The following is a 27,735-nucleotide window of genomic DNA, read 5'->3' on the forward strand; positions in this document are numbered from 1 at the left end:
AATTAAACACAAACGATGCTTACATAATTCACTGTGAAAAGTATAAAACATGACGTGCTGAGAGCAGCTGTAGCATGGAACGTTGATAATGACAAGGATACAGATACACATGCCACTCTTGCTGACATCAGCAGGAGTTATGTGTATATATTAGGGAATAATCTGGCCCACTGTACGCATATGTGGAGAAACTCAGGAATTGCTTTCAGTTCTTAACACTAGACGTTCTCTCCCCAGTAGTGGCTATAGAATAATTATCTGCTTCTCTGATCCCCTTTCCTGACTCTCTGTCCAGCCCATTGCTTGAGGAGAAGTGGTTGGGGCAGGATACAGATAGCTTATGCTGATCTCTGCCGAGCAGCTGGTCAGGCACCACTTCTTACTTCCTGCTGGGGAGAAGGGCTTCTCCAGAGTGGGGCAGTGGAGCCTGGGATCTACTAGTGAAGTGCCGAGCCCGGGCAGCGGGACCCCCTCCCTCCCCTGGAGTGGCAGTGCCCTTATTCCTCCTCTCTCCACAGTCTGTCCTCTCGCTGCATCCCAGCTCCCTCCACCACAAGGAGCAGTAAGGGGTCCAAAACATTCTCCCCTCCCCCAGCACCTTTGAATATGTCAGAAGCAGGATAACCCTTAAAAGTAATAAGGGGCCGAGTTCCACAAGTACCCTCCTGTACATAAAACGGCCATACTGGATCAGACCAATGGTCCATCTAGGCCAGTGTCCTGTCTTCCAACAGTGGCCAATGCCAGCTGCTTCAGAGGGAGTGAACAGAACAGGTCAATTACTAGGGATCCATGCCCTCTTGTTCAGTCCAAGCTTCTGGAAGTCAGAGGGGGATGCATTCCTGACCATTTTAGCTAATAGCCATTGATGGATCCATCCTCCGTGAACTTATCTATTTCCTTTTTGAACCCAGTTATACTTTTGGCCTTCACAACATCCCCTGGCAGTGAGTTCCACAGGTTGACTGTATGTTGTGTGATGAAGTACTTCCTTACGTTTGTTTTAAACCTGCTGCCCTCAGGTGGTCCCTAGTTCTCGTATTACGTGAAGGGGTAAATAACATTTCCCTGCTCTGGCTGGGGGTGTGGACTCTGGGGTGGGGCCAGGGATGAGGGATTTGGGGTGCAGACGGCTGAGCGAGAGGCGCCTCTCCCCCAACCCTGGAGCTGCTGTGGCTGGGGGGAGTCCTCTCTTCCCACCACAGCCCTGGGGCAGTCTGCACCCCAAACCCCTCATCCCTGGCCCCATCCCAGAGCCCACACCCCCAGCCAGAGCCCTCACCCTCCCACACCTGAAACCCCTCATCTCCAGCCCCACCCCAAAGCCAACAACCCCAGCCAGAGCTCTCATCCCCCCATACATTCCAAACCCCTCGGCCCCACCCCCACCACACATAAAATTCATTCCTCATATGGATGTAAAAAATTAGAGGGAACATTGCTCCCAACCTGCTCACCATTTGTGAGTGGTCCAGTGTGATAGGCTTGCTCATCTACACAGATCCGGCCCCACAGGCCAGCTAGGTGGGGAAATGCCTACTTTGAGAATCTCCCTGAGTCTTATGTCAGAGCTAGGCTCCAAGCTGCTTTACCATGGCAGGACTTTGGCAGTTCTGCACATGCCCGCTGGTGGAAACAGATACCTGGGGAATTTAGCTTGCCAGAGTGTTAGGTGGCAGCTGAGCAGGCGTTTTGTTGATCTCAGTGGTTCCTAGATGTTGGATTTAGACACCCGAAGTCCTTTTGTGGATCTAGTCCTAATAGTTCAGCACTGTACAACTGCATGTTCCATGCGTAAGGCCCTACCAAATTCACGGTCCATTTTGGTCAATTTCACGGTCATAGGGTTTCCAAAATCAAACGTCATGATTTCAGCTATTTAAATCTGAGATTGCACGGTGTTGCAGCTGTAGGGAGTTGTGGGGGTGGGATGTTACGAAGTTATTGCAGGGAGGGTTGCAGTGCTGCCGCCCTCACTTCTGTGCTGCTACTGATAGCGCCAGCAGCAGCGCCCACCTGAAAACGGCCTGGTGCGGGATTGCCACCTTTACTTCTGCGCTGCTGCCTGCAGAGCTGGTCCCTCCGTCAGCAGCCGCCGCTCTCCGGCTGCCCAGCTCTGCAGGCAGCAGCGCAGAAGTAAGGGTGGCAATCCCGGGACCCCCTAAAATAACCCTGCAACCCCCCTGCAACTGCCTTTTGGGTCAGAACCCCCAGTCGGAGAAACGTTGGTGTCCCCAGTGAAATCTATATAGTATAGGGTAAAAGCACATAGAAGACCAGATTTCATGGGGGAAGAGGGGGCGCTTTCACGGTCCATGACATGTTTTTCATGGCCCTGAATTTGGTAGGGCCCTAACCATAGGACTATTTGGTTCAATTTAAATGAAAAATGTATGTATATCATTTCAACATGGATACAAAAAGCACAGTTTAGCTGCTGTAACACTTTGGTGTTAGTCTTTTCTCTTTTCCTATGACATACATATGCACCACCTAATACATAGCTTCAAAGAGAATTTTCATATAACTACAAATTATCTAGTTTACAAAGAGATTTTCCTGTTTAACAGGTTTTAGTACTTTTGAGTCTTGTTTGTCAGAATTATATGAATTGAAACCAAACTTCAAGGTAACTTCTTGATCTCTGCCTTCTGGCCTGTGTTAAATTTTCCATTCCCAGTGCTCCTGAGTTTTCGGAACAAATATTATATTCATAGAGTTTAAGTCCAGAAGACACCACCATATGAACTAATCGGACTTCCACTATATCACAGGCCATTATATTTCACCCAGTTACCCCTGTATTGAGTCCAATAACTTGTGCCCGAATAAAGCATATCTTCCAAAAGGCATCTAGTCTTGATTTGAAAAATCAAGAAATGGAGGATCCACAGCTTCCCCCTGTTAGTTTATTCCAGTGGTTAATCACTGGATTACTCACTTAAACATTAGTGCCTTATTCAGGGGTGAAACTAATTTAAGGGACTTAACGGCACGCAGGGCTGGGGTCCTGAGCAGCGGGGGCAGCTTGGGTGGAAGGAGCGGGGCCTCAGGCGGAAGGGGCGGGACCTTTAAATCCTCAGTCCCTTTAAATTGCTGCCGCTACCCTGGGGCTCTGGCGGCAATTTAAAGGGCCCGGGACTCTGGCTGCGATAGTGGCAGCTGGGAGCCCCGAGACCTTTAAATCACCACTGGAGCCCCATGGCAGCAGCGGCCGGAAGCCCCGGGGCTCTGGCGGTGATTTAAAGGGCCAGGGGCTCCGGCTGCTGCCGGGAGCCCAGGGCCCTTTTAAATTGCCTGCCTGGGGAAGCTGCCCCCTGCCGGTATGGTCGGCTGTGTAGTGGCTCTTGCCAGTACACTGTACTGGCTTATTTTCACCTCTGGCCTTATTTCTCATTTGAATTTGTTTGGCTTCAGCTTCCAACCACTTGTTCTTGTTAGGCCTTTCTCTGATAGAGTAGAGAGCCTTCTACTACCCAGGAAGGTACCTTTACACTGTAATCAAATCACTCCTCACACTTCTTTTTTGATCACCTTGCACCTTCTCCAATTTTTCAAAAAATCCTTCTAAAAACGCTGACATCAGAACTGGGCACAGTATTCCAGTATTCTCAACTATGCCAAACAACAGAAGTAAAAATCACCTCCTTGCCCCCTGCTCTCCCATTTATGCATCCATGGATCACTTTAGCTCTTTTTGCCACAGCATTGCAAATGTTGGAAGGCCATATTGAGTTGCTAATCTGCTGTGACCCCTTAATCCATTTTGGAGTTGTTGCCTGTATGCAGGGGTTAGCATTGCCTCTATCACCTAATATGTAGCTGTGGCTAGCCTTGTGGCTTTTCACCTATTTGAGTATGGCTGATTCTAAAGCACCCTTATTTTTGATTCTGTAGGCATTCAAGTAAAGTCACTAGAGAGTTTGTAGCTACCAGGCAATTCCTTGCTTCCATTTCATGCCACTGCACTCCCCAACCCCCACCCCCAATATTTTTAAAGCTACCCGTAAGTCTGCATCTTGTCCAATTGATTAATTGATTCATTCTAATGTTTCAGCCACATTAGAATTATAGACTCTTGCTGCCTTATGTTTATAGAAGCAGTTTAACTTTTAACCAATAGGCTTTAAAAGGAAACCCATATTTGGTGGATAAATGTTCAAGTTTATATTGGCATCACTTACTCATTTCACTGGGCTTTGCCTCTAAGCAATCATCTTTTCTATCTTATCAGTAAGTTCCAGGAAATGTCCTCCCCATTGGTCATTATTTCTTAATTACAAGTAATAAAACTGTCTCATACAAATTGCACCTGACAATACAAAGACCAGATTCAACAACAAAACAAAATGTGCCGGATTGCCAGCTGTGAAACCCACTGAGGGTCTCCCAGATTAGCTGCCTTTCCCTTATACATACTGTCACAGGACAGCATCCAAACATAGCCTTTGCTGAATGGGACGATTGGTGAACATTTTACAGAGAGGAAGCACAGTCTTGTGATTAAGGCATAGGACAGGGAGTCAGGAGGCCTGGGTTCTGTTCCTGGCTCTGTGGCAGGTTTCCTCAAGCTTGGGAAGTCATTTACCTCTGTGCCTTAGTTTCCCAAGTGGAAAATTAGGATAATGCTGCTTCCTTGGAGTGTAGTGAGCCTTAATTTATTAACATTAGTTATATTACTGTACTCTGCTAAAAGCCACAGAAACACCAACATGCACTAGGATAACCCATTCATAATTCTTAAATTAGGAACTATTTGCGTGTTAGTTTCCCCATTTCAAGGAAAAGTTATCCGTTCTCTAGGCTTTTCTCTACTCAATATCATAGTGATTGTAAGAATTGCTAGTGCCATCTAGTGGAAGATGTAGCATCTTTGTTTTAACCATAAGCTCATCCCTTATGATCTAGAGCCGGATTGTGTACACACACACACACACACACACACACACACACGCACACACGCACACACGGGATACTCCTGGCACCCGTTATTCACAGTATGGCTGAACCAGGATTGAGTGAGTTTTTAAAAGATATTTTACAGTAAAAAAAATAGAAGCATATTTTCTGAACAAAAAGAAAAGGAGTACTTGTGGCACGTTAGAGACTAACAAATTTATCTGAGCATAAGCTTTCGTGAGCTACAGCTCACTTCATCGGATGCAATGTCTGAAACCTGACATTTTCTGAATAGACATTTTCCTTGTGTGATGCTTGTTCTGCTGCCCATCCTACACTTCCTTTAAAAGAAACCAAACCACACCACAAGATCAGCACAATTACATTAGTCTTTGGTGTGCACATTTGGCATAATGAGATATCCCTACATTTACCCATTACACTTTTCTCCTCATCACTTTCCTTTCAAGCACAGTGACTCCCCACCACTAAGGTGACCAGATAACAAGTGTGAAGAATCGGGATACTTTTTCAGGGGGACCATAGTTGCCTATACGACAAAGTCTCTAATATTGGGATGTCTGGTCACTCTACCCACCACCAGTCCTCCACTAGTATCCTAGGTCAGCTCTTGATGTCCATTGGGGAACTATGGGAGACAGACAAAAAGATTCTTTTCAACTTGTACATTTTGGCTACAAGACTTGAAAGATTTAACTGTGTTTTCCTAAGAGTCACGTCTGCCTGCTGCTACAGTCCTTCTTTTATACCAAGCCAATCTCTCCTTAGTTTACCTGGGGAAGTCCACTGCTTGTAAGTCCCAACTGAGTTTGTTAGTCATTTGCGTTAGGGAGACTTGCTACCATGCTATCAGGATAAGCCTCCTCCTAAGACTGGTTTAAACAACAGTTACCAGAGGAAGAGAAAGACCTTTTAAAAGAAGATTCAATGATAGCAAAAAAGGAAAATCTACATAATAGGTGACCATCCTAACACAGTAAATTACACAATTTCTAAACCAGACAGAATCTTTAGCCATGTCGAAGCATTGCCATCACTAACAAAACATTATTCACTTCTTATTAATATTTGGCAAATTATGTAGAAATAGTATTTTTGCCAATCTTTGTTTAGAAGGGATTTTCCATATTGTTACTGTCCTCTCAGGCTGACTCATTGACTAATACTAATCTCAGGCAAGCTTTAAATGCACCCAACTGGTTTAAAACACTTGTCCAAATATATGTGGACAGGTGTGTCAGAAGCAGGGGATATATCTCACAAACAGCTCACAAACAGCAAAGAAAGGCATGCAGGTTACACCCTGAGGGTATATTTATAGCCAAAGCCCTGGTCCAGGGGCCCTGACCCCAGAAGCCTAACAGTAAACACCAGCCACACTCTGACTTCCAGCAGCCTTGGTTATTACTTGCAGGGTGACCCCAATATACTCCCAGTCCCACATTCCTCTCCCCCCTCCCCCACCCAGCGCACGCCAAAAAAACCCCAAAACATGTTCTGCACTGTCCAGCCCTATCCTGGACAGTTGAGATATATTAGGTCAGTTGCCCCTTTAAGGGGATCAATATACTGAAATCTGCTACCTTAAATGGAGTTACCCAAACAATTCACAGAACTAGATTCGTTTTGATTAAAATAAAACAAATTTATTTAACTACAAAGAGATAGGTTTTAAGGGAGCTTTAAGGTATTTAAGTTAGAAATGGTTACAAGAAAAGATAAAATGCTTCCTAGTACTAAAACTTAACTGAGACTTGGTTTAAGGTGAAATCCCTTACCACATTTCCAGTAACATTGCTGACCAAATTCTCAGGATCTGCTCCCAAAGTCCAACCCTGTTTCTTTGGACTTCTTAGGCGAAAGAGAGAGAGATGGATAGGGAGAGAACTTGCTGTGTTTTGCTCCTCACTTTTATAGTTCAGCCACTCATTGAAATCTATTGTCCTGAGAGTTGCTCCTAGATAAAGTTCATTCCCATTGTGTGGACAGAAGCAAGGAGTCTGGTGGTAAGCTTATGCTCAAATAAATTGGTTAGTCTCTAAGGTGCCACTAGTACTCCTTTTCTTTTTGGTGGTAAAAGAGATTCCATGCTGTTGTTTGCTAAGATGCAGATCTGTTTTTTTTTCCTGCTCCCTTCCTTGCCCAAGAATGGCCACTTGATAGGTGATGGCCCATCAGCTTTGATGGCACCTGGCTAGAGGCATTGGCTTGTCCCTTGTCTTTGAGAAACAGGTTCCCCCACTTTCCAGACTTGTCTGATAAACACACTTCAGTCATGATTTCACCTTATGTTCATAACTTTACATATACTGTAGCTACATACATTTTACTATGGTATTATTGACCAGTAAGTTATTAGTTTTCAAATGATACCTCACAAGGCATATATTGTGCAGATTATTACAATGGTGTGTAGGGTGTGAATACAGGGGTGCACTCCATCACACCCTTTCTCTCCCCTCCCCAGAATTTTGGTAATACTCCACCATCTTTTGTTAACTCAAGATGGCCAAGTTGTTTAGGATAAAAAGAACTGATTCAGACTAACTAGACAAAGACATTTTTGGAAGTCTGAAAGTGTTATTAACTGTATTTCCCTTCCTCCCTCTCCCCCAACCCCTGTAGACAGATTAGAAATGGGAATAGTGGTGCCAAAATACAGTGAGAGCTCATTCTAGAGTTTCTAGCCAGCTGGAAAGAGGAAGCAAGTGAAAAGTCTCAGATGCAAAGCTGGTCAAAATGTTTTTAAGCAAAGAACTTGCCAAAGGTTCTCTGTTTTCCACTGAGCTTTTTGATGAACTCTATTCATGAGAGAATTTTCTAGCAAGAAAAGGCACTGATCCTGCAAACTTCTCCATGTGGGAAGACCCCTGTGCACACAGAGCCCCAGTGACTGCACAAAGGAGTCCACCTTTGCAGAATAACTTTCAGAAGTGGGGTTTTTGAGCTAGAAATTTTGTAGCCTCAAGAAGCTTGTATATATCAGAAAAACATCCAGATTACGGGGTGCTTGTCTGAAATGAATCTTTGCGGGCTCACCCATCATTTTATATTTGCTTCTATCCTGTCTAACCAGTACCTGTCTCCACCCCGACCTTCCTCTTCCTCCCTGTGTCATCCGTGATGTCTTAATACAAGGTCAGCAACTCTCTCAAGCAGCCACTGGACCAGTTAGGCAGGATACAGTCTATTGGAACTGTCAGCAAAATATATGGGCCTGAATTTACAAGACATCTAGGTCAGACAAGGGTATCAAACTTATTCTGAAGATGGGGGCAAATTCCATTCCTTCTCTATATGCAAGAGTTGCACTACTTTACAGGTGTATTTAAACTGAGTTAGTTAAGCTAATGGAAAACTCTGTATGGACATTCAGATTGAAGCCTGGCATATATAGATTTAGCAGCATTTTGCAAATGGTTTTTTAAACCAGATTTACAGTTAAGCTTATGCAACTTTCACAACTCCTTCACACTTGCACACAGGAGACCTAAACCTGTGCTTTCCCCTACCCATCATTATATCAGCAGATTGCTCTCATATCCTACCTCACTATTGACAATACCCGTGGCAAGGTCCCAGTGCCCTGCTACTGACACAATTCTGTACTGAAATGACATAGACTGGAACCTTGAGGTACACATGCACCTCTTTACTTTGATAACACACTAGGCTAGGGTGGGGATAGGGGAGGGGCACCTCAGACCCAGATCGCCTCATCTCACAATCACAGCTCTCCCAACTTATTTCTCCACCATCATTCAGTATAGCTATACTTAGCACAGTGAATGCAGCTGGAGAGCATGTGGATAATTCCCAATGGCTATTGCCAGCTCCAGGGGGGCAGAATTAAGGGTGCATGGGTGTTTATCTGAACTCTGTATTTCTTGGATTTCAGAAGTTTGAATTCTGCTGCACTCAGTATTCGGAAGGACATGAGCTATTACAGGACACTCTTAACTCGGTGTTAAAGGTTTTAGCCATTTGATTATATTAAAATCCCAGTACATTTTTGTCGTTACAATGTTTTACTACCCCTAACCAGCAAGACAGTCACTCATTATAATACACCTTCTCCTCACCTCCGATTTTCCATTATGAAGAGCTAAACTCCAAGCATTTCAAATATTTGAACTGGGCCCCTGAAGCATTAAAGTGGATTCAGCCTCACTAGCCAGCCTCATTTTTAGTGCTGCTAACCAGGGCCTGCCCTAGACCAAATGCTGACCCAGGCAAGGAGCATCTTTGCCCCCCTCTCCCCCTGAACACTTTCACAATTACACAATAAAACAAGGTTCACAATATCGCAGCTAGGCTCTCACTTCACTTCATTCTTATATCTCACTGACTGATTGGTGACACGCCACCCCTTATATATCCGCAAGGGCATGGCTGACAACATTCTAGGAGGTTCAAGGAAAATGTAATGTTCAGAAAGTCTGGAAGGTTCCACAAGATTCTACAAAGGTCCAGAATATTCTAAGAGGTTAGTGAAAAATGAATCCACATACGGGATACCTGAAACATTTTAATTCAAACATTCTATTTTCCCTTTTGTTGCTAACAACAAGAACAGCACCCAAGCCTGGCACTCCAAGCCCGGCACCCGAGGTGGTTGCCTGGGGCACCTGTCCCTAAATCTGGCCCGGAAGCTAACATACAATTTAGAAAAATATATTTAGGTATTGATCCAACTGTATCTCAAAATATCTGAACGGCAGTGTATTTAGTTATACTTTTGTTTTGTGTAACACAAGTACTCTGCTGTTTTTTGGAAAAGGCAGCCATTTTATGTTTTATGCATGTTGCTAGAGATACACACTAAGCTCGCTCATGGAGACAACATTTCATCTCATCTTAGATTGAAAATTTTTCTAAAATATCACTGACTGAAAGCATCTGTTTTCTTTTTGTGTGTAAAAGACAGTTCCCTTGTACTCAGGCAGTAGATTGCATGTATGTGAACAGGAGAAGAAAGCAAAGTTAAAGTAATTCTGAGAGCCTCAGTCTCCTCTCCCGCATTATTATTACTTTGATTGAAGGATTCAGTGTATCAAATTGACATGAGCCCCTTTTTCCTCACTCTCATTTGGTTTCCTTACAGTTTCATTTCCAAGGCGTAAATACATCTGTCTAAGCTTTGTTTGTTTAGGTTCATTTTGGCTTCAGTCATACACTGATTTTTTCATTAGTCACAAACTTGCATTTTGACTTTCCTTGTATATGCATCTCCCAGCTTGCCCGTTTCCTAGGAAAGCCCTATTCCGTCCAGTCTCTCCTGTTACCATCCAACACATCCATTATCATCACATTCACAGTAGTGCAAATTGCTTAAAAAAAAGAAGTAACCTGGGGACAGTAATGCAGAGATCAGAGAAGAGCAACACTTGCCTGACCAAATCTCTCTCCCTGTCATCAGCACCTCCTGTGGTCAGTGTATGCAGTGATGCTTGCTGCAGCTGGTCAGACCTCAGGCTGTATTCTGTATAGTAATATTCGCACAAAGAAGGAGGACCTGCATTCAAGTTGAGGAAGATGGTTGTGAGAGCTGAGAGAGTTCATGTGAGGAGAGGGAGCCCATCACCAGAGACTTGTTTTTGTCTAGATCTCAAGGAGAAGGTAGTTCAGACTCTTCCTTACTCACCTCATAATTATAGCCCGAGTTCCAGTGACCCAGCAAGCCCAAGAACTAGGGTAAAACTGTCACACAATAGCAAGGATTCAGACATATTTATTCCTTGTTACACAACCCATAACATGCAGGATGAGTCACAAGGAGAAAGTGATTGAAGCAGAGACTAGAGAGACAGGGTGGGTGAGGTAATATCTTTAATTGGACCAACTTCAGTTGCTGAGAGACACACGCTTTTGAACTTACAGAGCTCTTCTTCAGGTCTGACAGTTCAAGTGAGACCTAGATACATTGCTGGTAGAAAACTATGATAAGGCAAAATAGCAGAGTGAAGAGAATGACAGGTGTGTTAGACCTATTAGCCTGATCTCAGATTTTCTGGCAAATGGTATGATACAAGGTTTCAGAGTAGCAACCGTGTTAGTCTGTATTCGCAAAAAGAAAAGGAGTACTTGTGGCACCTTAGAGACTAACCAATTTATTTGAGCATAAGCTTTCGTGCATCCGATGAAGTGAGCTGTAGCTCACGAAAGCTTATGCTCAAATAAATTGGTTAGTCTCTAAGGTGCCACAAGTACTCCTTTTCTTTTTGGTATGATACAAGTGCTGGGACCTGCTAAGGTCACAAAAGGCTATTTCATGGCAGTACAATGCTGGGATGCTTCAGAAGCCACAGACTGATGATTCTGAAGTGTTAAAAATTCAGAAAATCTGTTACTTACTAGAAGATTCAGTGCCAGATTTTCTCTTCACTGAAAGTAGTAGAAAGCCTATGAATTTCCATTAAATTATTCCTGAATTTATGCCAGTGTAAGTTAGAATCAGGCCCACAGAGACTGATTACATGAAATCTTCCAGCAGGAAGAATTGATTAATTGTAAGAAGAGGGCAACAATGGCCTACTATATTAGAGCTGCCCTGGGAACAAATGCTGTTAGTGTTGTAAATTGCAGAGAGATTAAAAGCTACACATTTACACATGCAGAATAGAGGCAGGTGTGGAAATACTCCAAGGGCACTGTGCCCTTTAGAGTTGATCTAGGTTAGAAATAGGAAGGTGTACACTTTGTTCTACTGGCAGCTATTTCCAAGTTGTTCAGAGTAGATGAAGACTGGTGATGGGTAGCAGTACAAAAGCTTTGCACAGCATCTGAGTGCCTTATACACAAAATCAATAGCAGTCATGAAGTCCCTAGGGGGCTTCATGTAGTCTCTGGCTTGCCTCTCTTTCCAGAGTAGTTGTTATTTGTGTCATCACCCAGCATGCAGAGCATTCTACTGCCACACAGCATGGATGCTCTTTCCTCTGAACACTGCAATACCTCTACACTCTTCACCTGTACCCCAAGTTTCCAATTACACGCATGTTTAATATAATGAACCAATGTTACTTCGGGTGGCTATTTATGGCCAAATCTAATAGGGATTACTTGTGTGCAAAGGCTATTATTGGAGAAGAAACTTATGGTGTTTTCTTGGGGTGGGGAGGGGTGGCAGAGGTTAAGAAGCATTATTACTGGGAATTTTGGCCTATTTCGTAGCGCCATAGTGTGGATGCTTTCTACATCAACAGAAGAGGTTTTTCTGTCAGTGTAGTTAATCCACCTCTTCAAGAGGCATTAGTTAAGTCGGAGGAAGAATTCTTCCACTTACCTATCTGTGTCTACATTGCGGGCTAAGTAGATTAAATTTCTAGGTGTAGAAAGAAAAGGTATGTGAGATAATATTTATTGGACCAACTTCTGGTGAGAGACAAGCTTTAAGCTTTTCAGTCTCTAACTTCTATAATAACCCATTATGCTGTTACATAAACAAGGATGCCATGTTCACCAATCTATAAGAATTCTTTGAGGGTATCAACACAAATGTGGACAAGCGTGATTCAGTTGATAGCTTGGACTTTCAGAAAGCCTTTGACAAGATCCTATACCAAAGGCTCTTAAGCAAAGCAAACAATCATGGGATAAAAGGGAAGGTCCTCTTATGGATCAGTAACTGGTTAAAAGATAGGAAACAAGAGTAGGAATAATTGGTCAGTTTTCACAGTGGAAAGCAATAAATAGTGGGATCCCTCAAGGATCGGTACCAGGACCGGTGCAGTTCAATGTATTCACGAATGATCTGGGAAAAGGGGTAAACGATGATGTGGCAAAGTTCGCAGATGCTACAAAATTACTCAGGATAGTTAAGTCCAAAGCTGATTGCGAAGAGTTACAAAGGGATCTCACTAAACTGTTTGCCTGGATAACAAAATGCCAGATGAAAGTCACTTTGACAAGTGCAAAGTAATGCACCCTGGAAAACAATCCCAACTATACATATAAAATAATCGGATTTAAATTAGCTGTTAACAAAGAGATCTTGGAGTCATTGCAGATGGTTCTCTGAAAACCACTCAATTTGCAGCAACAGTCAAAAAAATCCAACAGAATGTTAGGAACCATTAGGAAAGGGATAGAAGATAAGAAAAGAAAATATCACAATGCCATTATATAAATCCATGGTACTCCCACACCTTGAATATTGTATGCAGTTCTGGTCACCCATCTCAAAAAAGATATTAAAATAGGAAAAGGTACAGAAAAGGACAACAAGAACGATTAGAGGGATGGAACAGTGTCCATCTGAGGCGAGATTAAAAAGACTGGGATTATTCAGTTCAGAAAAGAGATGACTATATGGGGAAATGATAGAGGTCTAGAAAATCATGAATGGTGTGGAGAAAGAGTGTTATTTACCCCTTCATTGAACACAAGAACCAGAGGACACCCAATGAAATTAAATAGACTGCAGGTTTAAAACAAAAATAAGGAAGTATGGCAATGAGTTGACTGTGTATGTTGTGAAGGCAAAAAAGAATATCTGGGTTCAAAAAAGAATTGGGTAATTTTATGGAGAATAAGTCCGTCAGTGGCTATTAGCCAAGATGATCAGGGACACAACCCCATGCTCTAGGTGTCCCTAAACCTCTGACTGCTAGACGCTGGGGCTGGATCTCTTGATATTTGCCTTGTTCTGTTCATTCCCTCTGAAGCATTTGGCACCGGCCATTGTCAGAAGACAGGATACTGGGCTAGATGGACCATTGGTCTGACCCAGTGTGGCCATTCTTACATTAATTATCAACTTCAAATTAATACATACAGGCACACTTGGGAATAAGTCTAGCTTCTAGGGCAATAAAAATAAAGTAAAAACTAATTATAAAGTAGCATTAGACATTCTCCAGTGCGACTGAAAAAACACCTATTTTCTACCCCGCCCCGGTAACAAGGTATAGATGAGTAGAGTGCTCACAATGCAAAGACCACAAGGTGGCACCACATCCTGCAGCTTAGTTTGGAACCTTGTAACATACCCATATTTCAAAGCAGGAAAAATTACAAACAAGACATTTCTCATGTGAAAAATCAAGTATTAATGCAATATCTCTGGTTACATTGTTTTGAGCATTAACATAAGTTTTTAAGGGCATTTTCGAGAAAATAAAAGTCCAGGGGTATGTGCCACAGCCACAGCGTATGTGTGATTACTGAATGGATTCTGTGTGCAGCCCTGGTATTTGCATATGCAACTACCAGAGCAGGCCGTTCTCCTCCATAGTGCATGAACTCGGAGGTCCACGCTGTATGCAAGTGCCTCATTTCTACCTTCTCTCCATCAGAAGTGGCTTTAGTCTTACCCCTGGCCTGTTTGTAACTCTGGTGGTTCTTTGGATCATTAATCACACAAGGCCTTTGCTTTGTAATTGCCCTGATTTCTTTTTCCTCTATTATTTCTTTCATGATCGTTTGAGGTACAAAGTTTGTATTCACCTGGGCATTAGCCAATATATTGTGCTACTATTTGTGCCTTCAGCTGGGATATGACACCAGCTGACTGGAACTTCTCAAATCTTTTCTGCCTCCATTTCCTTTATTAGTGCTTTAGCTATTTTGACTGCAAACTCGGACGCCCAGTTCAACGACTGCCATAGGACATCTGGTTATGTGTTTGAACTCCCACTCTTTAACAAACTGAGCAAAACACATTGCTTGCTAATTGTGGACCATCATTTGCCACTATCCCAGGGAACAACTTTAATGCCTCTTGTATCACTCCACAAATGGAGCAGTGAGTATATGGGAGGCTAAATTTAGTAACCTTGACCTTTGGCTATAAGCAAGGCCATACTAACATTTGCATGTCTCTGTATTGAAAATGTCAGGTACTTTGAATTTGATCTTTGAGAAAGGCTTCCTGTCTAGAGTTGCACTAATATATGTTGATACCTTTTAGTAAAGCACATTCAGATTATTGTTCTGTAACTGCAGCAGCAGCAGATATTGAAATGTTTAGGAGTAGACTGAGGGTTTCAAAGACATGTTCTCTTCACGCTTATTCCTGAATCACTATTGACTATTGCAGGGGTGTAGGCATCAAGTCCTTTTCAATTTATGCATATTACATTCTGTCTCTCTCTCTCTCTCTCTCTCTGTGTGAGTGAGAGAGAGACACACATACGCCCCTACTCACCCCTCCTGGAACAGCTTTGGGCCTAGACCACTTCCCTGATCGCCTTGTTGCCAGTGTAGCATCTTGGGGGGGGGGGGGGGAGAGAGAAAGAAAGAGTGTGTGACCAAACATTTAGTATCTATTCAATGCCTTTGTTACTCCAGGGTTAGCACTTGTAATCTGTCATTGCTGGTTAGTCATTGAGGAAGCTCTTCTCTATAATAGTGGGAAAGGAATTTTGAGGGATAATTCAAACCTCAGAGAAGCCATGTTGATTGCAAGTTGTCTAATTTGAGCATATCCAGACCAGCTTGAAATTCTCCCTGAATCTGTGCTATGAGCAGGTGCCTAGTATAGGAAAGGCCAGTCAATCTAGTTTTTGTTCAGCTTGAAGCTGTTTTGTGTTGTTCCCTCGAGCTGCCTGCAGTCTTGGTCATCTGCAATTTTTTCAGTGTATCTCTGCAGCCAGTCACCAGTGTCATCTACCGTAAACTTCTTATCGCAATCTATTCACTTCATGCAGTCACCTGTGTTACTCATAATTACAGCAAGTTCAAGAGACTGGCATTCTAACCCAGTGTTACCTTAATTTTTTTCTGGACTCTATTATGGGCACTGTTCCCAAAGCCATCTTTGGCATTCAGGATGGAAGGACTTGCTTGGCTAATCAATATCTTCCCTCCTACCCTCACCCAAAAATAGTTTTCAGGGAATGTGTACAATTCAGTGCTCAGCTGAGATCACCAAGCTGGATACTTAGTTAGAAATGAACTGGATTTCTATCTCCGTACAGATCCCGTCAGTTGGCGCTGATGTTTTTCAGACACCTTATTGCATGAGGTTGCATATGGTTGTCCTGAGCTCTGTTTTAGGAGTCTTGGTACTTTACATGGGTTATGGTGTACTGACTTAGCTTTAGCATCCATCTCTCAGTGCTATTCACCTAGTAGGCATTCAAGTCCAAGAAACAGATCAGTGAGCCACCCCTTATCACAACAGATGCCTTTTCCCCCACGTCACTATAGAGTCTTTCTTCTACATTTGCTAGGACACCCATTTCCTCATGCATGGTTTGGGGATTCTGCATCCTTTTTACTACTTATAGGTCAAACATGCATAGTCTATGGAGGCCCCTTGTGTCAGCAAGAGTGACTGCAGCTGATGGTGGCACAGTAGGCATAACGTAATGAAGTGAAGCAATCTGGCCCAATTCTTTGAATTCACAAATATCTTGGGAAGCCCTGGGAACAGTGCTAGGGCCAGGGTGTGCACCCCTTTGTGAGTCAATGAAGGGCTTGAGAGCACAGTGAGGGGTGGAGGGTGTCCATCTTGGAGACACGGCTGAAGAGCATGCAACACCGCTTTCGAATAGAGTGAGTGACTGAAGGACGGGCCGATTTTTGTAAGATTGTGACATTTTGTACAAAGTCAAACCACTTTCCGCTCAAGATTTGGTGAGAGCGCTGTATATGGAATGCCTCTAGCTGCGTCAAGGCTGCCTGGAAGAGGGTCCAGGTTTCTGAACTGTAGAGCAATACAAGTAGCATTCAGGATCTATCAGACCTGTGCTTTGTCTCAATGCAGAGATGTTTCTGTCCATAAGCGAGATGTGGACTTCATGCAGGAGGTGGCAAGACCTATTGGTCAGAGAACATCCAGTTTGCTGCAGCCACTTGAACTCTGCAGCCTAGGTAGATGAATTCATCAACACTCTTCATGGTACTTGCACCCCACCTGCACCAGGTCCCTACTACTAGGAATAATGTCTATTTTAGCTTATGTACAGTTCACTGTGCATGGGATCCAAGAGCTTCATATAAAAGCTATAATGAATTCTCATCTCTAGATATTTACTGTATGAGGAAGTTACACAGTCCATCTAGCACAGGATTTCCTCATAAGGGTGCTTGTCAGTGCCCTTGTTCAGAATGATCTACCACTACTTTCCTGTGGTTTATTCTGTTCCTCTGTGTACAATATGCAACATTAACTCAGCCATTTGCATCTTATTTTGTCAAGCACTATGAACAGCAACACTGATTTCTCTTATTTTATACGGACTTCCAATGCAGGACGATTTGCCATTCCTAGCATGCTTGGTGCCATAACAGTCGCATAGGAGAGTTTGCTTTTGTACTTAGTGCTTGCTTTCTTGTTCTTCTCTCCCTGCCATTCTGAGCCTTGGCAACAGGAGTAATTTAGCATTAGCACCAGTGCAGCTCTGCTAGTGGCACTGCTAATGCAGACCACTCACTAGCCCTCCCACCAGCTAGAGTTTAGCTCACGCCAAGAAGCTGACACACTGAACTAGGAGGAAGAAAAGGAGGACTTGTGGCACCTTACAGACTAACCAATTTATTTGAGCATAAGCTTTCGTGAGCTACAGCTCACTTCATCGGATGCATAAAGTGGAAAATGCAGTGAGGATGTTTTATACACACAGACCATGAAAAAATGGGTGTTTATCACTACAAAAGGTTTTCTCTCCTGAACTAGTATGGCTACTGTTACTAGTGGAACTTACACTAGCATTTTTATTCATCTCCCACCTGTTAAACAGCTATATTCTACTTTGCTTCTGACTGGCCAGCATTTACCTTTTCCTGCAGCTACTCTGCCTTTGCCCATGTTTCAAGGAAGGGGAAGGGTCTGTTTTGGGCACTCCGACAGCTCAGGTTGGCGCATACATCTCCAGAGCTCAGCCCTAGAGAACAGAGTGTCAGTTTATCAGTTGAATTTGCAGTGGCATAATTCTTGCTTTTTGACATCCCAGTATATGGGCTCTAAACATCCTTGGGTTATTGTAGTAGAGATAGTAGGTAGCTGGACATGTTTCGTAAGTGGTCTGTGTGACAGCCCATTTCAGCAGTGATAAATACAGAAGCAGTATTTCCTCATCTAACAAAGGAATTCTTACCTCAGTGCCTCTTCCACTTTAGTTGGATCTTCATTATTTCATGGAAAAGGTTCGCAGCCAGATCTCACTTGGAGAGAGATTAAAGATTGAAGTGGGACTGCAGTGTCCACACCGCAATAAAACACTTAGGGCTGGCCAGTGTTAGCTGACTTGGGCTTGTGGGTCTTGGGCTGCAGGGCTAAGAAACTGCTGTGTAAACATCTCGGCTGGGGCTGGAGCTAGGGCTCTGGGATCCCATGCGAGGGGAGGGTCCCAGAGTCCAGGATCCAGTCTGAGCCCAAATCTCTACATGGCAATTTTATAGCCCTGCAGCCTGAGCCCTGTGAGTTTGAATCATCGGACATAGGCCAGATACAGGTGTTTAAGGGTAGGTCTATACTGAAATAAGAGTCCAGGCTCTTTGCCTTCTCTAAATCTTCAACAGTATCTTAAACACACTGAGGTGTATTCAGTTCCTCTGGAACCTTGTTTCAGCATAAGGGTTAAGTAAACAAGTTTAAGCACACTGAGCTTTGCTGGCAGCTGTATTATCCCATTTGGTGGTACACCCCACATTGAGCTTAATACACTTTTCATCTTACTAGCTACAATCACAAGCTCCTTTCATATGTAGTATTGTAGAGCTGTGGCTTGTTGGTAGTATCATGGAGGTCCAGGTTCAGAGATAGGGGAGCAAATATAAGAAGCCAAGCATAAGACTATCTAACCATTAGACTTTTTAGATATGGCATATTAAAGCCCACATTACAACTGTACTCCCATTTCTAAGCAAAAAGGCTTACATGCTGTTTCTCCACTGGTATTTTTTCCTTCATACTGGTATTTCTAAGACTTTAATAATAGGCCTGATCCTACTGAAGTCATGTATTCTAAATAATGAAAGCTATTCATAGCTGAGACACAGAAATGAAACTGAATTCAAAAAATTAGTTCTTCATTGACAGAAGGTTGTTTATTTGTTTCAACAGATTCACCAAATCAATTAGGTCCTCTCTATATGATTAGCACAAGCGACTCTGCCATGCAGCCATGGACTAGAAGTTGCTGAAGTACTATAAGAAAAATCCATCCATAAAAATTTTAAAACTTTTCTTCAGGGCTTTTTCTAGCAGGATCCAGAGGTTCTGTTCTGGTGTCCCTTCAGAAAAGAACACTGCCCGCCCCTCTCCCCGCGAAAGATTCCTTTCTCATCAGGGTTCAGCTAACCCCTTCAGGTCCTCCCTTGCTGTAAAGGAGATGAATAACCTGTCCTAACAGCACACGCTACCTGATATATTTCTATTTCATAGTGAGAGAGAAAGCTCACCTAGTCTTGTTAAGAAGGAGAGAAACAAGTCACATCTGAAGGTCTTTTCTATATTAGTTCCAGGCCTGGCAGAAAGGACCTCCAGATTCTTCTGCTACCTTCAGATTTAGAGTTTTGGTTCAGGCCCCTGTCAAGACTAAATCTGAACATATTTGAAGGTTGGGTCTGAATCAGACTTTCCCCCCCAATCTTTGTGGCTCATCCTCTCTCTCTAACTGACCCAGAGTGTTAAAAGTTTGACTCTTGACCTAAACTTTGTGGTTTGAACCACTGCAAAGGTATTTTTATAGTATGAATAACTTTTCCACTAGGATAGCATTGGACCAAGACTCTGAACTCATTTCACAAACATTCATTTCACTCCCATTAGCAACTGGAAGTAAAGAAAGTCAAACAAAATAAGGGTTCTTACTGACCAAAGACATTTTGAAGTCCAAGATGTAGCAGCAAATGACCACTAAGATTCTCAGCCTTCTCCTGTCAGATACTTCTCAGGGAATCTATGCTAAAAAAGTGTTCTAAACAAATGCCTTGTTGATTCTGAAGCCCTGATCCTGCAGTGAGCACCACATGGGCGGACACCTCTATCAACATGCAGTCTCACTGGAATCAACAGGGCTCTGCCCATTCAGTGTGCTGTAGCATCAGAACCTTTGTTCGTTCCATGGTTACCAGCATACTAGATATTAATTAATTGATCTTGCTAAAGCTTTTCCTTACTGATGTATTTCCTAAATAGTTTTAGATTAAGGTTATGTAGAATTTCTTATGGTGATGTGAAATTCTTCCAGCTAATTTACTTAACTGTAAAACTTTTAGTATTCCATCTTCTTGCTTTGACCTCCCATTATGAGCACTGTGACTAATTAAAGGCAAACTGTATTTTAATATTTAGAATTCTAGTTTGATGGGGGAGTGCATCATGCATATCATTCAGATAATATTCTATCTTCTGACCACATCAGAAATCAGTGAAAAAGTTATTAGTTTCCATTCCTTGAGACTACTAGGAACATTAGAAGTTTGGAAAGGTCTACAGTCTTCTCTGAAAGGACAGAGTTCTGCCCTGAAAAACAAGATCTTGGGCTACTTAGAATTGTTAACATCTTGAGATAGCATCATCAGTGTTGGCTCAGTGAATCTTAATGATGCTTGGAAGCAAAACAGCAGCTGCAAGATGTCTGCAGAAGCTTGTGAAGTTGCAGAACATTTTAATAGCAAGATAGCTCCCTTGAACAGGATGATGCAGAAGCTAGTAGACATTCTTTGGGCAGTGTAAGAGTCACAGGTCCATGCCTCAGTTTATCCTCTTCCTGCTGGCATTCTGCCTCCAATAGATGGGTGATTAGATCCAACCCCTCCAAAAAACCTCAGCCCTGAAAGGAGAAGGATTTTAATTGGAGTTTCCCCAAAAGGAAGCTGGTTAAAAGACCTACACCTAGAGACTGAAGCGGCTTTTGTTACTCAACTATACTGAACCCAGCCTCACTAGGTGAAACAGTTCTTTACCCTGATGATGCAGATTTGAAGGAGTGGGGAAGCTACCTGCTTCCCTTCTTCACTGGAAGCCTCCAATCCACTAGTGCCATACCACCCCAGGCCACTTTATTCTCATCCCCCCAGCCAAGTACTTCTACATCTACAACGTCCTTGCAGGCCTTTTCACACACCTCCTTCCTTGCACTGCATATTTATTTTCTCCAGGCTGACCTCCTGCTTCTTGAGCACACTCTCTCAGGACTTACTGCTTGTAGCTATGTACAGATCCAGAGCCTCCTCCACTGCCATTTCTACTAAGCCAAAAAATACTTGTTTATCTAGTCCTGACAATCACATGGTTCCTACTACACCTGCCATCAGTCCCTGTTGGGAAAGTACATCTCCCAGCATTCCCTTCCCTTAAAGGGCCAAGGGCAAGTAAAAGGCAGCCTGGCAGTACCTGCTCTTGAAGGGGCTGGCATGCTCTGTTACAGGCAGCATGAGAGTCCTTCATGTCCCTTTCAGAGCCTTGAGGCTCTTCTTCAGCTATTTGCCCTCCTGGGCTCACTCTGTTGCTCCCATCCTCCTTTCAGATGCTAGTGCATTCAAAGCAGAACTCTTCACCTCCCAGCATATGTCCCTGACCACAGGCACTCCGGCCTGTCAGAACTGGCCCTGTTGCTCCATTCATCTTCTTTCCCCATTCATGCCTTCTTTTCTGAGGACTCTTCCATTAATCCTCTTCTTTAAAAAAATTCCCTTGTTGACTCCAAGGCTTGGTCCCTTTGCCATGATCTCTGTGAAGGCAGACACTGCACCTGCCCTACTGAAGAGTAGAAATGATCTGAACAATCTTTCACTTTTCCCATTTAGCACTGTTTTCACCTCTAAACCTTCCTTCAAACCCATTTTATCCCCCCATAAATCCTTCTCCTATGCTTATCTGCTTATTAGTGATCACTCTATACCCTTCCTTACCAAAGTGTTCCATGTTTGTCTTGCCTCCTTACCTGGCACTGTAAGGCACACTAAGTGTTCTGCAATAACAAAGTGAAAATTGATCAAAGGAGTATTGCCCTATACTTATATGCTGTATTTTAAATATATATATATATATATATATATATATATATATATATATATATATTGGATCTGTTCTCACAGCCACTTCTGGCAGGTGAGTTGCATACTGGATTTTATTTGTCAGTGAAAGGAATAGCGGATTCTCAATATAGAAATGAAACTGAGGTACCAAATAATTCATAATGAGAAAAATCACTAAAGATGTGAAAGTTAACAGAACCATGAGTAACAAGCAACCAATCAAACCAAATTTGATTCTTTTAACCTCCCCCCCGCAAAAAGCAATCACAATGAGTGAATAGGGGAATGCATTAGATAACCAAATATAATATATTTGGAGTGTAGGAAAGCATTTGATGCACTAATGAAATCTTCACTAATAAATTAATGAAAGTTGGCCTCTGTAGCAATATTCATATGGCTAAAACACCAAAAATAAATGAAATGGCAATATACTAGACTGGAGAGAATTGTCTAATAGAGTAGTGCAGGGACAGGTGTTAGGACTCATTTTATTCGATATCTTCATTAATGATCTGGCACAGGAAGTAAACAGGGTAATGAAATCTGAGATTTGGGAAGAGTTGCAACACCACTAAACTGAAAAATACAAAGGACTCTAGAGAGATTAGAAATATGGCCTTAGAACAACAAATAAATACACACAGTGAGAGAAAGGAAGAAGCAGTAGCACTGAGAGAAACTTATGGATGATAACGTACAGCAAATTACACAATGGTTGCAACAAAGCCCAAAGCAATTTGGGGCTGCATCATAAGGCAAAGAGGTAAGTCTCTCCCTACTTGAGTTTTATGCTGTTCATCCTGGGATATTGTGTTCAGTTCTGGGCAATTCACTGCCAGAAATATAGTACCAGATTGGAAAGAGTTCAGAAAGCAGTAATAAAAGTGATTGTGAGTGGTCAGGATGGATTGATCCTTGAAAAAAGATTAAATACACTAAATAGCTTGACAATTTCAGCTTGGAGAAGCAACAATTAAAGGGAAAGGGAAAAGAGGAGCATGGTAGTTTGCATTAAGGATTCATGAAAACAATGGTGCCAACTCTTGCAATCAAAGGTCATGTAATATTTTGTTTTTCATAAAGCCTCTGCTCCTGGAGTCATGTTAGTACCTCAGAATCTCATCTTTCATTTTAACAGTAGCTTACTAGCCCTCATGGTTTCAGAGAAAAGTTTGCAAGACATGAAACCTAAAGGTTTAAAATCCAGAAGACAGATTTAAAATATCAAATTGATTTTAAAAATCTCAATTTTTAATCCAATATCTTTTTTTAGAAGTGTGTGCATGCGGGGGGGAGGGAGGGCGGGGAGAGGTCGGACTCATGATTTTTGAAAGGTTTGGCATTGGCAGCATTGCACAAAGAAAGAAAGAAAGGAGACTATAGGTTGAACACCAGGAAGAACTGGTAGTGAAATCTGTTGTGCCGAAGAAAGTTTTCCAGGGGAAGTGGTAGAAGCTCAGTTACCTGAGACTTTTGAAATTAAACTGGACAGAACACTAGAAAATTTGCAGATGGATAGAAGGCTGCCTTTAATGAAAGGAAATAGATTGACTATTCTAATAGGTCTTTACTATTTCTGACACATAATGGAGCTCAAAATGCATAAGCCATAATCTACCTGGCTAAGTAAGGAAAATGCAATATAGTTTTCTCTGAATTACTGTAATTGAAATATCAATGGGACTTGATAAATCATGAGCCTTAAATTATAGATAGAGATAAGAGGAAAGTGACCATGCAATAAGATATAATAGTTCATGTCTAAGTAATTATGGGTTGCATGATAAAGGCCGATGATCAAGTAACTTTAATCATCTGAGAAGTGCAATAACCGCCCTCAGATGCCCTGCCAGGAATGTCTTATTTTTATTAATGAATCCCATTTAATAGTAGCAGTTAAGGCAAACAAATCAAGCCAGTTACTGACTGAGCATCATTGACACCGATTCAGCATAGCTGCCAGACAGTGTTGAATCACCATTTGTGGCCAGAGCGCCAAAGCCCATCTGCAAGTTCCTAATTCTAGCTAGTATTGACAAGACTCCTTTTCTGGCACGCTCTCCACATTCTAAAGAACCTGGCCTGTTGCTGTGTGACGTCCATTTCTGGGAAGTGTTTAATGAGCAGATTTTCAAATCATACTGCGCAATCCTCACTAGCTGGACTGGCAACAGCAGGGGGTTGCTTTGAAAAGATTATATGGAATCTTAAAGAGAGACGACACATCTATCGTGTTAGATAAAATTGCTATTTGCTATAACATGGATATGGTTCCTGGGCTTCCCCACCCCTGCATATTATAGTAAAGACAAGACTGCTGTAGTAACATAATATTCTTCAAAGCAGTGTAACATGACACATCAGTTTTCACAGGTACAGTGATAGCGTAGACAAGCAATGGGGTTACTTACACAGTAATTTGTTATATGCAGCATAAGGAAGGGGACTAGAACTGGGGCCCAAAGCTTTGTAGTGGACAGGCCAAATCCTGGTTTCATTTAAGTCAATGACAAAACTCCCATGGACTTCAAAAGGAGCAGGATTTGGGTCTATCAGCTTTACAAAATCTCCTCCCCTGGTGCAGAACATTAGATTTTTCTGGGTGAGTTCAGTGGTTTCCTCCTGATATCAGAGCTCCATATAGGAGAGGCCTACGTTGGTACACCTCATGGACCAGATTCTGCTTTTACTTCCCTCATACTGACGTAGCTGAGATAGATTTATAGAGTACTGGGCTTGATGCTGCTGAATTAGTGCTCCTGAACTCTGAAAAGGCTCCATGAGTTGTAGAATCCTGCAAAGCTCTCTTTTCAGACCCATATGGAGGGAAAATGTCTGATAATCTTTGTCAGGGCTGATTCCCCACTCTGGCACTTTGAGTGCAGAAGGTGGGGGCCTGCAAGGATTCTAAAAATTAATACGGGCCACTCCAGACTTGTATTAACTCCCAAGGTTACAGTTTCTCTCTGACCTTGGATGGCTAGATGCTGCCACCACCTAAATGCAAAAAAAAACCCCTTTGAAACCAGAAAGGTGCACTTGGGAATTCCTTTCTGTGGGGTACCCTCAAGCCCTTTCACCCCCCGCCCCTTTCGGGAAGAGCTGAGAAAGAAAAACAAAGGAAATCAGCGTTTGGCACCGGCTAATTTAACAACATATGCACAAACGTCTTAGGACACCAACAATCCAATCCTTCTTTAAAAAGGTAAATTATTAAAAATAAAAAAGAAAATATATCTGGAACTTAGGCTTTTGCTAGATTTAAAAAACCCTCTTACAAAATTTAAATCTCAAGAATAACCTTCTTGAGGTCCAGGTTAAAGGTTACAAGCAAAACAGAAAGCCATTTGAGGTTAGCCCAGAGGAGTTCACAAGCTAATAAGAAATAAACAGAAATAAACCGAATGGTGTCTTTCTAGACATTCCTAGTTTACTTACGTATTTGGGGTTTCAGATAAGCAATCTCTAGGTATGATTTGATGGTTTTTCATATGGTGTGAGAAGCTTAAGCCAGATAAACTGCTCTCTATTCCCCTCTTCCCTGGAGGACCACAACACACAGGCAAAGGGAAGTTTTTTCCACAATTTTAAGAAATTCTAGCCCTCCCATGGCTCTTTTGGTCAGATGCCCACTCTTTTCCTTTTACCTGTGGGCTTGTTAACCCTTTACAGGTTAAAGCAAGTAGAGAACCACCACCAAGAGGGATTCCATAGCCAACTGGCTGGGTGGGTGTCCACAAAAGGGAGCTATCCCCCCTCTCATTTATCACACTCTCATGTCTTTTCTCATGTTCTCAGCCATCTCTCTGAATCGGGGCTAAACTTGGCCCTTTGTGTCTGAGCCTGGCTGAAACTGAAAATGCTGGGCTGAGTACCTGGAAAAAAGCTGAACAACAGTCTGAAAGAGTGACTAGAGAGCTCCTGAGAAACTGGTACCAGGGGCTGCTTGTGAGAATTCCGTGTTTTCCTTTCTGCACTAAGCAAAGGAAAACCATTTCGTTCAGAAAATTCAAGGCAGTAATTTTGATTCTTCAGCAAAATAGCAAATCCTTCACACGCAGAGGAAATGCTGCTACAGGGGGATCAGGACAACAGTACCAAGTAGGATGCTGTAATCACCAGCATGGACTTCACCCAGAAACAAAGCACTGCTGCTGGGAAATGGGATAGATTGGGTATGAACTGTGCACACAGCTAATCTATGCTAAAGCATCCTATTATTTTGTCACCTCTGCCCTTCTCCTTACCTCCCTGTCCCTTTACTTCTGTTTATTAGGTCTTGTGTTTTACATTGTGTGCTATTTGGGACAGGGACAGTAACACTCTGTGTTTATACAATACCTAGCACAATGTGGCCTCAACCTTGCTGAGGCCTCTAGTTAGAATAAATTGTTAAATGCCACTGCAGATTCACATATGCACTTAGGCTGGTGGGTATCTTCTAAACCTAAATTACATATACAATAAAATTGGGGGCTGGGGGGGGGGAGAAATCCATTCAATCTACTTCATGATAGACATATTCCATGCCTATTAAGAAGAATCCAGACTTGGATAGGAGTTTTAAAGTACTTATACAGCAGATGGTGCACAAAGCAACAGAACAAGACTCAGCTCCCACAGTTAAAGAATGTGGAAAATTATATAACGGCTGTTGTGCTTGAAGCAATGTTAGGTATATACAGAAGCACTATCTTCCTTTTCTTTGGGTCACCATCAGCTGCCAAGGAGCAGCACTTACAGAAGAAACCCTTTGCACAGGAGGTCAGCTGTTGAATGATCCCAGTCAATTTATTTCTGCAGCTGGCTCCCCATGTACAAGACTGCTGGGCTTGAGTGGGACACAGAATGTTGGTTCAGCTCCATTCATACACCAAGTGCAATACAGGGGAACTGGGAAATCTGACCCAGAGATTCCGGACAGGTGGCAAAATTTTACAGTGCTTGAGTCCCACAGTTCTCCAGATCCGCTTATGCAGGAATATATTATTTTTCTGATTTTAAAAAAATGAAGTTAATTGGATTAGTTTGGGTTTCCCCCACTCCCAAATGGCAGAGAGAAAATAAGGCCAAGCCTACACTAGGAGCTTTTGCTGGTATAGTAATGTTGGTTAGGGGTGACTTTTGTAAATGACATTTAAATACCAGCAAAAGCAGTAGTGTAGACAGGTATACTAGCAAGAGAACATTTTATTTTGTTCAGAGAACGGTTATAAGCTATACTAGCAAAAGCTCTTTTGTTAGTGTGAGCAGCATCTGCATTAGCTATACTGGGAAATCCATTACAGTGCAAGGCCTAAACTGGTGTGTCTTTAGGAGGCAGCGTGGGGAAGTCAACTGACAGGAAAGGAGTTTTCAGTTCCCCTTTTTGCAGGTACATGCAGGTGAAAGAGGGGCATTCTGCAACTGTGGGGCCTATTTCCAGTTCCTCATAGATTGTGCCTCTGGGCAGAGTTCCTCTGGGCAGCATCCACTTACTCCTTAGATATCTTTGAGGACTGGTAGGTGCTGTCCAGGTTTCTCTGTTCAGTGCCCCCTCATTTTTAACATTTGAGCTCACTCCTATTCCTGTTCTCTCCTTAGTTGTCCCACATACTCAGTTGTGGTCTGGGCTTAGTAGTTCCTTCCCTTTAGTGGGGGGATGGGCCTTTAGTTTTGGGCAGACCTAATCCTGCCTCTCTCAGTCCTACAAATAGTATTTGCAAGTGGAGAATTGGGGACTGAATGGTATTCTAGCTGTCAGGTAGTATAATTTGTGAACGCTGTGATTCTGTCTACACTAGGTCTTCAAACTGCTAGATGATTCTAGCTTTCACTGTATTTGGAAACTGAATAATGTTGCTCAATTTCCCCATGTGTTTCTATAATGCAGATGAACTC

This window comes from Chelonia mydas, chromosome 5 (genome assembly GCF_015237465.2).
Source record: "Chelonia mydas isolate rCheMyd1 chromosome 5, rCheMyd1.pri.v2, whole genome shotgun sequence".
Taxonomy (NCBI): domain Eukaryota; kingdom Metazoa; phylum Chordata; order Testudines; family Cheloniidae; genus Chelonia; species Chelonia mydas.